Below are 12,521 nucleotides of genomic sequence, written 5' to 3'. Positions count from 1 at the left end.
TATGGTTGGATCAGAACTACATATCTGGAAACATACCTCAAGAGATTATAGAGCTTGTTGGCTTATCTTACATCACTATAGATACAAACATGCTCACAGGTAGCATTCCCGATTCAATTGGCAACCTTACCAATTTACAAAAATTCTACCTTTTCATAAATAACATCTCCGGGGAAATTCCATACTCTATTGGCAACATCACTGGATTAATTTCTCTTATTTTAGAAGAAAATATGCTCGAGGGAAGCATACCTGTTTCTTTGGGTAATTGCAATAACTTGGAAGGACTCCATCTTGCACGAAATCGCCTCACCGGTGGCATACCTGGAGAAGTCATTGGTCTTTCTTCCCTCTTTCTCGGTTTCATCGTACGTGAGAACTATTTAACAGGACCATTGCCATCAGAAGTGGGTAAGTCAGACAAGCTCACAGTATTGGATATTTCAGAAAACAAATTGTCTGGTGAAATCCCAAGTACTCTTGGGAACTGTTTGATGTTAGACTCCCTGCATATGGAAGGCAACTTTTTTGAGGGAACCATTCCATCAAAGCTAAAAAACTTAAAAGCCATTGAATACATGGACTTTTCTCGCAACAATCTGTCTGGAAAGATTCCATTGTTTCTGGGGCAGTTGAACTTACTTGGCGATCTCAATCTTTCCTTCAACAAGTTTGAGGGTGAAGTGCCAAACGAAGGAGTATTCAAAAACATCAGTTTATTTTCAGTTATAGGGAACATAAATCTATGTAGAGGGGTCAAGCAATTACTGTTGTTCAAATTGTGAAATTAAATAAATAGATTTATGAAGAAATCAAATTATATACCAAGAACATATGCTGATAATTACAACTAAATTTCAACATAAATACACAAAACAATAAAAGGGTAAAGAGACGAAACCGAAGCCTGCACGAAAGCAGTTTCCTTAAAACAGATTTCGCCGCCTCACGGGTCGAGTGCTTGAGGAATCCCGGTGTCTGTCTCCTAGGATACGACGGTCAAAACCAACTATGACAGAAGCACTCTCTGTCTAGCTTAGCGAACAAAAACAGTGGCAGCACTCTCTCACTGTAAGAACTTTCTGGCAAACTGACTAAAGAATGGAAGAAACAATTTCTGTGTTTGAGACTTGACAGAAGGATCTCAATTTATACATATATAGGGGAGAGAAGAGAATCATCCAGCCTTTATGGCTGGTCAGTAATGCATCATTAACCTCTGTAATAAAGGCAGGAGTTACAAACTCCATTAATGCACTATTAAACTCTGCAATAAAGGCAGAAGTTACAAACCCCATTAACTCTTTCATGAAGCTAACTTCATGGGGCAATTTCTCATTCAATTCTCAATGGTTTTTGGCCATTCTATTTGTGGTGTAAAGATCTCTTTGCAAAGTATCTAGACCCACTTAGACCCAACACAATAGACGGTTGGGACCCACTTTAATATTTAATTAAAGTCACCAAAAAATCATTTTTTCTAACAATCCCCCACATGAATAAAAATTGACCGAATGACTCAACAAACGAACATTGTTCAACAATAAAGACTTGGAGAGAGAGTACAACGAACTAACCCCGACATCAGAGAAGGTAGCTTTTGGCTTTGAACCTCTCCCAGTGAAAACCTATCGAGTTTACTGGCTGATTAGTGAATATGACATCTTGAACTGCTCTACCGTTTATGTAAACTGAGACAATAGATCTCACACGGGAATTACTCCTACCACCATTCTGTTCTCACTGGTGTGCCCTGTATGGCCCTGGGCACTAGCCTGATTCAGCGAGTGGTTTCAAAGAATCTTGGCCTCCCAATTCTTCTAGAAACGGCCCCACTTCACACTCACATAGGTGACTCTACTTAAGTATCCTGCTATACTCAGCTCAACAGCTTAACACACTAGAGTCATTAAAAGCTCAGCTTAACCTCTACACTTGCAGGTATCACTGATAGAAGGAATGGCTGGAGGTTTAACCTCCTCAGTGACATACCACCGTTACACGCAATTAGGTTGTCCCATTAAACCTAGATCTTGGGATCTCCAGTCAACTAGGTTGGGTTTCCATTCCGGTAACTTCCAAAGGCCTCAAAGTTGTTTCGACTAACACTCGATTTAACCCTTTGGTTAGCGGATCCACAAAGTTGTCCTTAGACTTTACATAGTCTATAGAGACAACTCCATTCAAGAGTAGTTGTCGTATGGAATTATGTCTACGACGGATATGTCTAGACTTTCCATTATACATATTACTCTGTGCCCTACCAATTGCAGATTGACTATCACAATGAATACAAATGGCTGGCACAGGTTTAGACCAACATGGAATATCTTCAATGAAATGGCGAAGCCATTTAGTTTTTCTCGTTGCTTTATCTAAAGCAATAAACTCTGATTCCATCGTTGATCTAGATATACACGTTTGCTTGGAAGATTTCCAAGACACGACTGCCCCACCAAGAGTGAACACAAATCCACTAGTGGACTTTGAGTCCTTTATATCTAATATCCAATTCGCGTCACTATAGCCTTCTAGCACCGCTGGATATCGAGTATAATGCAGCCCATAATCCCGAGTGTAGCGTAAATACCTTAACACCCGCACAATGCCCTTTCAATAAGAAGCATCGAGATTACTTGTGTATCTACTAAGCCTGCTAACCGAGTAAGTTATATCCGGCCTAGTACAACTCATCAGATACATCAAACTATCAATGACCCTAGAATATTCTAGCTGAGAGACACTCTCATCATTATTCTTGGTCAAGTGCAGACTGACGTCTACCGGTGTCCTAGACACACTTGTATCTGATTTACCAAATTTCTCAAGTATCTTCTCAACATAGTGAGACTGAGAAAGTACAATTCCCCTAGATGTTCTGGTAATCTTAATACCTAGAATAACATCTGCAAGGCCTATATCTTTCATGTCAAACTTAGAATTTAACAACTTCTTGGTAGTTTTGATCATTTCATCATTACTACCTATAATGAGCATATCATCAACATATAGACACACAATGACATAACCTCTGTCAGTGTCTTTGACATAAACACACATGTCACATTCGTTGATTCTAAACCCACTTGACAACATTACGTTGTCAAACTTCTCATGCCATTGTTTAGGTGCTTACTTCAAACCATACAAAGATTTGACAAGCTTACAGACTTTCTTACTTTGTCCTGGAGTTGAAAACCCCTCGGGTTGCTCCATGTAGATTTCTTCATTCAAATCTCCATTTAAGAAAGCTATCTTTACATCCATCTGATGTATCTCCAGATTGCGCAAAGTTGCTAACGCAATCACCATGCGAATGGATGTTATCCTAGTAACTGGTGAATACGTATCAAAGTAATCCAGGCCTTCTCTCTGCCTGTATCCTTTGATAACGAGTCTAGCTTTATACTTATCAATTGACCCATCAACTTTCATCTTTCTTTTAAAGATCCACTTACTCCCCAAGGCCTTACTGCCTGGGGTTAGATCAACCAACTCCCAAGTAAGATTCTGCAAGATGGAGTCAATCTCACTCTTAGTGGCTTCTTTCCACAAAGGACTTTCAGGTGAAGTCACAGCTTTATGGAAAGTTCGAGGTTCTCCCTCTAACATATAAGTCAAAAAATCCGGACCAAAGGACTTTACAGTCCTAGCTCTCTTACTCCTTCTTAGCTCATCTATATCTTCAGCTTGATCACCCAAGTGATCATTTGTTTGATTAGCTATGTGATCATTGTCACCTTCAACCTCTTTCATTGAACTCTGAATCCCTTCTTAGAGACGACACGGAAATAAATTTTTAAAGAAAGATGCATTTCTTGATTCCATGATAGTATTCTTGTATATATCTGGAATAGCAGATTGAACCACAAGAAATCAATATGCACTGCTATATTGTGCACAACCGTTGAATACACAGTCAACGGATTTTTAGGCTTATCCTAACCCTCTTGGGTTTAGGTATTTCCACATTTTGCATGACACCCCCACATTTGTAAGAATTTATAAGAAGGCTTAACGCCTTTCCATAACTCATACGGGATCTTGTCTACGTCGCTTCAACACAAGTTTCACACTTGTGTTTCGTCAAAACGACCTTGTCGGACTCAAAAACCATGCGAAAGTCCGGAACATATAGGACTTCGTTTAAGGGGGGCTTCTCCCTCATTCTAGAAAATTTTCCATGCTCAATGACATTGGCATTCACTGAAGAGGTACTCCTCCCTTTCTTTCTATTATCCTTCTCAATTCAGAGTCGGATAATTAAGTCTTCTTTGTAGAATTTATACAAAGTCTTAAACAAATCCTTGTGTCACAATGATTATGAAACTCTCAAAGTCATATCACAGTAAATACATTCCCAGAATGTCATCAACCGAATTAGGCACCCAAATATATTTGGTCCAACCTATCACTCTAAAGCCAATAGTCTTACTATTAGGAAACACAAATCCAGTGTTCAATAGTCTACTATTCGGAACTTTATAACCTGGCCAGTAGTCTTATCACTAGGAACACTAACTTCTCAGCATGTGGTTAGTAGACTTTCTACTACTAGGAATCACAATGTCTTAACCTGTGATCAGTAGTCACTTTACTACTAGGAATCACAACATTCTGACATAGGATCAAATTACTAGGAATCATCATATCTTGACATATGACCAGTAGCCTCTCCACTACTAGGAACCATGATGTCTTGACATGTGATCAGTAATGTGTTCACTACTAGGAACCACAACCTCATAACTGTGTAGCCAGTGGTCTAACACCTCCTAGGAACCACCAGTTTTCTATCTCTGTGATTAGTGATCTTGTATTCACTAGGAGCCACCAATTTAAGAATATATTTGGAATTTAAAAATTCAAAAATATATTCACACACCCGAACGGGTTGTCTCATCTTTGCTTTCAAGCAAAGTCACATAGCAATCATAAATGTTATAAATAACACAAGGGTACCATACTAATTGCCTCTAATCAATTCAGAAATGTTATCATGCAATCTTATGATTTCCTTTAATCATACTTGATCTCTCAAGATCTTCCTTTAAGAATCTCGCGAGGCTAAGGTTGTCAGGTGGAACAACATTTCTTTTTGTCATATTTTGAAGCCATTTCTGAAGCATCACAACAGAATTTCACTTCTGTGATTCCAGAAATTAAACTTAACCCTTAGAAAATCCCTCAGATAGAAATTTAATTCAAAACTAGTTTCACCATTTAACCTAGAATTGAACATGGTCAGGAATGTTCCCAGGAAGACTGGAGGGGTCACATCGGTCCCACTTAAAACCTAATTAACCTTTTGACAAAACATCCAAGAGCATGTTGACTCCTAGTCCATGGGAAACAACTTTAAAATTAAGATTTCCAGGGGATAAACCAGGTTATAACAAACCAATTCCCAAGCAAATAAAATTTGCTACCAGCATTACACCACTCATAAAAGTTAACTGGTACTCCCGGAACTGAGCCCATGATTTCTGAATAAAAATCAGAGATATTTTAGCTAATGCTAAAATTGGATTTCTTTTCTCAAAACCACAACACTTTGGAAATAATCAGATTATAAACCAAAGCACTTTGGAAATAATCAGATTATAATCAAAGATTTTCTCCAAACTGGGTTTTCCAACACTTTGGGAATAAAATGATTAAATCCAAAGACTTCCTCAAACCCCAAAGGTTTGAAACCAAATCCGTCTTAGTTGTCATTTCTGAACAAATAAGAACTACTCTTTAGCCAAGGCTAAAGACTTTGGTTTCTATTACAGAAAACCAAACCAAATTCCAAACTTACAAGCAATTTAAAAATTGCTACAACCAAATACATGCATATAAAATGCTTCTAATAATACAAGCAAATAAAACTTGCTACTACAAATTGGTAAACAAACCAACTAAATCTCAAGCAAAAAATGCTTCAACCATTTATATAAAATAGCTAATCCATAAGGATTCTATTTAGTCCAAAAGCCTTTCCACGCTTAGGTATTCCTATTCAACACAAAAATTAGTAGTCCAAACATTTTTGTTTTTAAATCCCAAATACTATTTATTTGGTTTTGTATTTGTTTTTCCATTCCCTTTTGCATAAGTATTCCTGTAAAGAAAGTTAGAAGAAAAAACCACAACAAAATACAAACAAATAATCTAAGCAAAAAATAATTATAATAAATAATTGAAACCATTTTAAACTAATAACTCCAAATAAATAAGTTAAATTCAAAGTTAATACACCCAATTAATTAATTCAGATTAATGCACCCAATTAAATTCAAATTAATCATGTACACAATTCATAAAAACTCTATAACTCCAAAATACATTAAATTATGTAATCTAGTCTAGAAAATAATAAGCATGTAACAAATTAAAAACTAGAATAGAATTAGCATGTCAAAATTGCAACATTCATAAATTATATTTTACAACCTTAAAATTTATGCAAATCATGGTAGAGGAATGAAGAACCATACGCATAAAATAAGATCATATTAATACAATTAAGTATACAAATTATGATGGAGCATTCTAATTAAACTAAGCAATTAGAGAATAACATTGCATAATTTACAATCATTGAAATAGTGAGTAATTCTGCAATAGCTCCTAGTAACATTATACAAAGCTAACCTAATTGTTTATATAAATCTATTCGATCAATTTCATAGAAAATATATAAAAATCTGTTTTAAGCTTGTTGTTCAAATTGTGAAATTAAATAAATAGATTTATGAAGAAATCAAATTATATACCAAGAACATATGCTGATAATTACAACTAAATTTCAACAGAAATACACAAAAAAATAAAAAGGAAAAGAGACGAAACCGAAGCCTGCACGGAAGCAGTTTCCTTAAAACAGATTTCGCCGCCTCACGGGTCGAGTGCTTGAGGAATCCCGGCGTCTGTCTCCCAGGATACGACGGTCAAAATCAACTACGACAGAAGCACTCTCTATCTAGCTTAGCGAACAAAAACAGTGGCAACACTCTCTCACTGTAGGAACTTTCTGGCAAACTGACTAAAGAATGGAAGAAACAATTTCTGTGTTTGAGACTTGACAGGAGGGTCTCAATTTATACATATATAGGGGAGAGAGGAGAAGCATCCAGCCTTTATGGCTGGTCAGTAATGCATCATTAACCTCTGTAATAATGGCAGAAGTTACAAACCCCATTAATGCACTATTAAACTCTGCAATAAAGGCAGAAGTTACAAACCCCATTAACTCTTTCATGAAGCTAACTTCATGGGGCAATTTCTCATTCAATTCTTAATGGTTTTTGGCCATTCTATTTGTGGTGTAAAGATCTCTTTGCAAAGTATCTAGACCCACTTAGACCCAACACAATAGACGGTTGGGACCCACTTTAATATTTAATTAAAGTCACCAAAAAATCATTTTTTCTAACAATTACAATTGCCTGCATGTCCCACAGAAAGGAAAAAGCATGCAGTAAGATTGGTTGCAACCAGCATTGGGATTTCTATCATTTTATTAGGAGTATGTGTTTGTGCTGTTATTTATCGATTTAGAAATTCCAAACAACAACCCTCTTCGTCCTCAACAGAGAAGAACCAATATCCATAACTTTCTTATGTAGAACTACATCAATCTACCAATGGATTCTCTTCAGTCAACTTGATTGGAAAGGGAAGATATGGTTTTGTTTATAAGGGGATCCTCAATTCTGATGAGAAAACTGGTTGCTCTGAAAGTACTCAACCTTCAGGAAAGTGGAGCAAACAAGAGCTTTTTGGCAGAATGTGAAGCATTACGAAACCTTCGTCATCGGAATCTGGTCAAGGTCATCACCTCTTACTCAAGTATAGATTTTAAAGGCAATGATTTCAAAGCTTTAGTCTTTGAGTTCTTGCAAAATGGGAGTTTAGAAGGTTGGTTATATCCAAGTTCACTTGAACAGAATGACAAAGAGAACTTGAACCTAACCCAAAGGCTAAACATAGCAATCGATGTAGCCTTGGCATTGGAATATCTTCATCATCATTATGATATACCAATCGCTTATTGTGATTTGAAGCCGAGCAATGTTCTTCTTGACAACAATCTCGCTGCCCGTGTAGGTGATTTTGGCCTAGCAAAATTTGTTTTAGCTACCACAGGAGACTCTAACTATGCACAAAGCAGTTCAATTGGGATTAGAGGAATAGTTGGGTACATTGCTCCAGGTAATCGAAATCCACTTAAATATTCATACATCTAATCTTCTTGCCTAATAGTGTTAGATAAATTTATTGTTATTATGATATAATTTTTTGTTGCCTTCCTAGACCCCGTCTTAGCAGAAGTCTCTTTCATAGGGTCACCCTTTTTATTATATCAAATTATCTTCTAACAATAAGTTAGTGTCATGTGAATCTAGGATGATGTTGAAGATATACCACCACTATTTAGTCATGTCATGTCCATGTGTGCTTCAAACTAATCCCTAAAAGATAATAAGTTTGGAAATATTGAAAAGGCTTGCAAGTTCATTCTTTTCTTTTTCTTTGCCTTTCCCCCAATTCAAAATGCAGAATATGGTATGGGTGGAGACATATCGACACAAGGTGATTTGTACAGCTATGGAATCCTCTTACTGGAAATGTTTAGAGGAAAAAGGCCAACCAACAACATGTTTACAAACAATTTCAACCTCCATAGCCATGCTAAGATGTCTCTCCCACATCGAGTGGTGGAAATTGTTGATCCACAAATCATAATGGAAGAGAGAGACGTATCTAGTAGGATCAGCCAAAATACTGAAGGCAATGTAACGTAGGAATGCTTGGCAACAATACTTCAAATTGGAGTTGCTTGTTCCGCTGAAGGCCCAAAAGAGCAGATGGATATTAAAGATGTTCTCAAGGAACTATGAAGGATTAGAAATGTAATTGCTCAAGGTTAAAGAGAGAGCGAGGATGTTGATATCACCCCATGCGAAGGGGGTGATTCTCTCCAATGTGAAGTCGGCTGCAACATTCCTTGATTGCGGCTGCCAACCGACAAGCTGCCAAGGTTGACGATCCACCTTCGTTGAATGACCAGCTGGCCATGTGCAAGGCCAGCCATCTCTCTCCCTTCTCAGTGTATAAATAGAGGTAGAGAGAGTAGAGGGAAATGTGGTGAGTGATGAGCTTAAGAGAGTTTACAGAGTGAGAGAATACAGAGTGTGTAATACATTTCTCCATATGGTGAAATCTGCTGCCCGTGGACGTAGGCGACTTGCCGAACCACGTTAAATCTCTTATGTTATTGCTTTTGTGTGTTCCCTGGTGTGCTCCTGATCCACAACAATTGGTATCAGAGCTCGGCTTGTGAAAAATCAAATTTTTTTCGAAAGTGCCCAGATTTCGAAGTGCTCGAAATCAACTTTTGAGCACACTAGGAGCAAGATCTCCAAGAGACGAGTCCAGAAAAGTAAAAACTAGCCCCAGAAGACTATCCACGCACTCTCACACGCCTTCTGAAGAAAGAGAGTGAAGCCCACTCTCCACACACGCCGCCACGCGCCGTTGACAGTGCCGGCGCGTCAACCAAGTCGCTCCCACGCGCCTCACGCGCCGCAGAAGGAAGAAGGCGACTGAGGGGAAGCGCGTGTACTCCACGCGCCAGCCACGTGGCGCCACGTCATCCGCCACGTCATTGACACGCCAGCAGAAGTGCCGCGTCATCTGATATTTGTCTTGACACGTCATCGCAGAGCCGTTGACCGCGCCGTCAAGCCGTTGACTGCGCCGCCCGCGCCGTTGACCGCATCATTCCAGAGTAATTATCCGGTGCATCTCAGACGCACCAGATTCTGCAGATCAGAACCGTCCACAATGTTTTGGCTCTATCAAAGTCATTCGGAGTCCATTTTTGACGATCCAATAGTGTCTTCCAACTATTTGGAGTATTCCGGACACATCCGTACAGTCAGTTTTTGAATCGGAGGTGTTCAAATTATTTTGACTTGATCTGAGTCATTCGGAGTCTGTTTTTGACAATCCAATAGTGCTTTCCAACTATTTAGAGTATTCCGGACACATCCGTACAGTCAGTTTTTTGAATCGAATTTTCTAAAAAAAAATAGTTTAATGGCAGAATCTACAGAGACTAGATCCATCAAGTTCGTAAGTAATCCAGCGAGTACAAGCAACTCTAGGCATTGGACCCCGGTGTCCCATGCTAAGTTCGAGGTAGAAAAGTTTGATGGAAACAGCAACTTCGGCATGTGGGGATGCGAAGTTAAAGATATGCTTGTCCAGATGAACCTACACTTCACTCTAGGAGACAAACCAGATGACCTGGACGGGATAGAATTGGAGAAGGTGAATCTCCTGGCCTGCAGTTCCATCCGACTTTGCCTTGCAAAAGAGGAGAAGTACGTCTTCACAGAATATGATATTGCGAAGGACCTTTGGAAGGCGCTGGAAGATAAGTTCATGACAAAGAGCATTGAGAACCGGCTCTACTTGAAGAAGAGGTTGTTTCGTTTCGACTACAAGAAAGGTATTTCGATGAACGAACACCTAAACAACTTCAACAAAATTCTTACGGATTTGAAAATTTTGGATGATCACATTAGTGATGAAGATAAAGCACTGTTATTGTTGAATTCCTTGCCTGACTCATATGATCATCTCACTACCACTTTACTGTACGGTAAAAAAAAGATCAAGTATGTTGATGTTGCAAATGCCTTGGTAAACAATGAGTTTAGAAGGAAAGATAAGTCTGCAAACAAGGACTCAACATCCGAGGCATTGACAGTCAGAGGCAGAACAAATAACAGGAGATATACAGGGCGAGGAAAGTCTCGCTCAAAATCCAGAGGGAAATCATCGGATAGAAGACGTCTTGCAAAAAACGAGTGTGCTGCTTGTCGCCAGAAGGGGCATTGGGCAAAAGATTGTCCCAATAAAGACAAGAAAGAAGAAAATGTGAACATTGCACGAGATGGAGATAATGGTGAAGGATCAGCCTTCACAGTTTAATCATATGGCCAGTCTGATGAATGGATAATAGATTCCGAATGTTCCTACCACATGTGTCCTAACAAGCAGTGGTTCTCGAGCTTACGAGAGTTTGATGGAAGAGTTATGTTGATGAGCAACGACCAAGCTTGCCAGACAAAGGGGATTGGAACAATTCGACTGAAGATACACGGTGGAACAATTAGAATTCTTGAAGATGTTCGGTATGTACCAGCTTTGACAAAGAATCTCATCTCAGTGGGAGTTTTAGACTCCAAAGGTTACAGAGTAACTATGGAAGGTGGAGTCCTCAAAGTTGTTCGAGGAGCATTTGTTGCAATGAAGAGTACTCGACAGGGAAATTTATATTTCCTAGACGGCTCTACAGTCACAGTGAGAGTGGCTGTCTCCACCAGCTCAGAAGATGATGTATCAGACACTTCCAGACTTTGGCGCATGCGCCTAAGGCATGTCGGTGAGAAGGCTTTAGAAGGATTGGTAAAGCAAGGCCTGTTGAAAGGAGCCAAAATAGGGAAGCTTGAGTCTGCGAGCATTGTGTACTGGGCAAGCAAACAAGAATCAAGTTTGGTACTGCTATTCATCGTACCAAAGGGATTCTAGACTATGTTCACACCGACGTTTGGGGTCCTTCCAAGAATGCTTCATTGGGAGGTAAACACTACTTTGTATCGTTCATTGATGATTTTTCAAGAAGAGTTTGGATTTACACAATAAAGCACAAAGACGAAGTCTTAGACATCTTTCTTATGTGGAAGAAAATAATTGAGACCCAGACAGGTAGAAAGATCAAGAAGCTCAGATCTGACAATGGTGGGGAATACACATCAGATCCCTTCTTAGAGGTTTGCCAGAATGCAGGGATAGTGAGACATTTCACAGTTCCTGGAACACCGCAGCAAAATAGAGTTGCAGAACGCATGAACCGCACTTTTGTGGAGAAAGTCTGGTGTATGCTGTCACATTTTGGATTGAGCAAGGCATTTTGGGGCGAGGCATTGAACTATGCTCGTCATCTTGTCAACAGACTACCTACTGCAGCACTAGATGGCAAGACTCTCATGGAGGTATGGTTAGGAGTGTCAGTTACTAATTATGATCAGCTACGTATCTTTGGATGTCCAGCTTATTTTCATGTTACAGAATCTAAGTTGGATCCAAGAGCCAAGAAAGCCATCTTCTTGGGCTTCAGTGATGATGTCAAGGGATACAGACTCTGGTGCCCTGAATCAAAGAAAGTTGTCACTAGAAGAGATGTTACCTTTGATGAGTCTACAATGCTGAAGCAACCAAATCCTCAAGAAAATGATGAAGCATTGAAGAAGTCAGTGCAGGTGGAGTTTGAGACTCCAACAAAGACTAGTCAGCCAATCAACCATCCTGAAGAAGTCTCAGTGGATAGCTCTGAAGAAAGTTCAGATGAAAATGAAGATCCAGAGGCCCCACAACAATCAGAACCCATTGCAATCAGAAAAGGGAAAAGGGTTACTAAGCAACCCAGTTGGATGACCGATATGGTAGCCTATGCACTTCCA

The 12,521-nt window shown here is 39.1% G+C and overlaps 1 pseudogene; it reads left to right on the top strand.

The window, feature by feature from the left end:
- The first annotated feature begins 7,670 nt into the window (after positions 1–7,670).
- LOC114272750 (putative LRR receptor-like serine/threonine-protein kinase At3g47570 pseudogene) lies at positions 7,671–8,792 on the top strand (annotated as a pseudogene).
- The last annotated feature ends 3,729 nt before the right edge of the window (positions 8,793–12,521 follow it).

This window comes from Camellia sinensis, chromosome 13 (genome assembly GCF_055761805.1).
Source record: "Camellia sinensis isolate YWXY chromosome 13, ASM5576180v1, whole genome shotgun sequence".
Classification (NCBI taxonomy): Eukaryota; Viridiplantae; Streptophyta; class Magnoliopsida; order Ericales; family Theaceae; genus Camellia; species Camellia sinensis.
The sequence above is the reverse complement of the archived record's forward strand: the minus strand, read 5'-3'. Positions and strand labels throughout refer to the sequence as shown.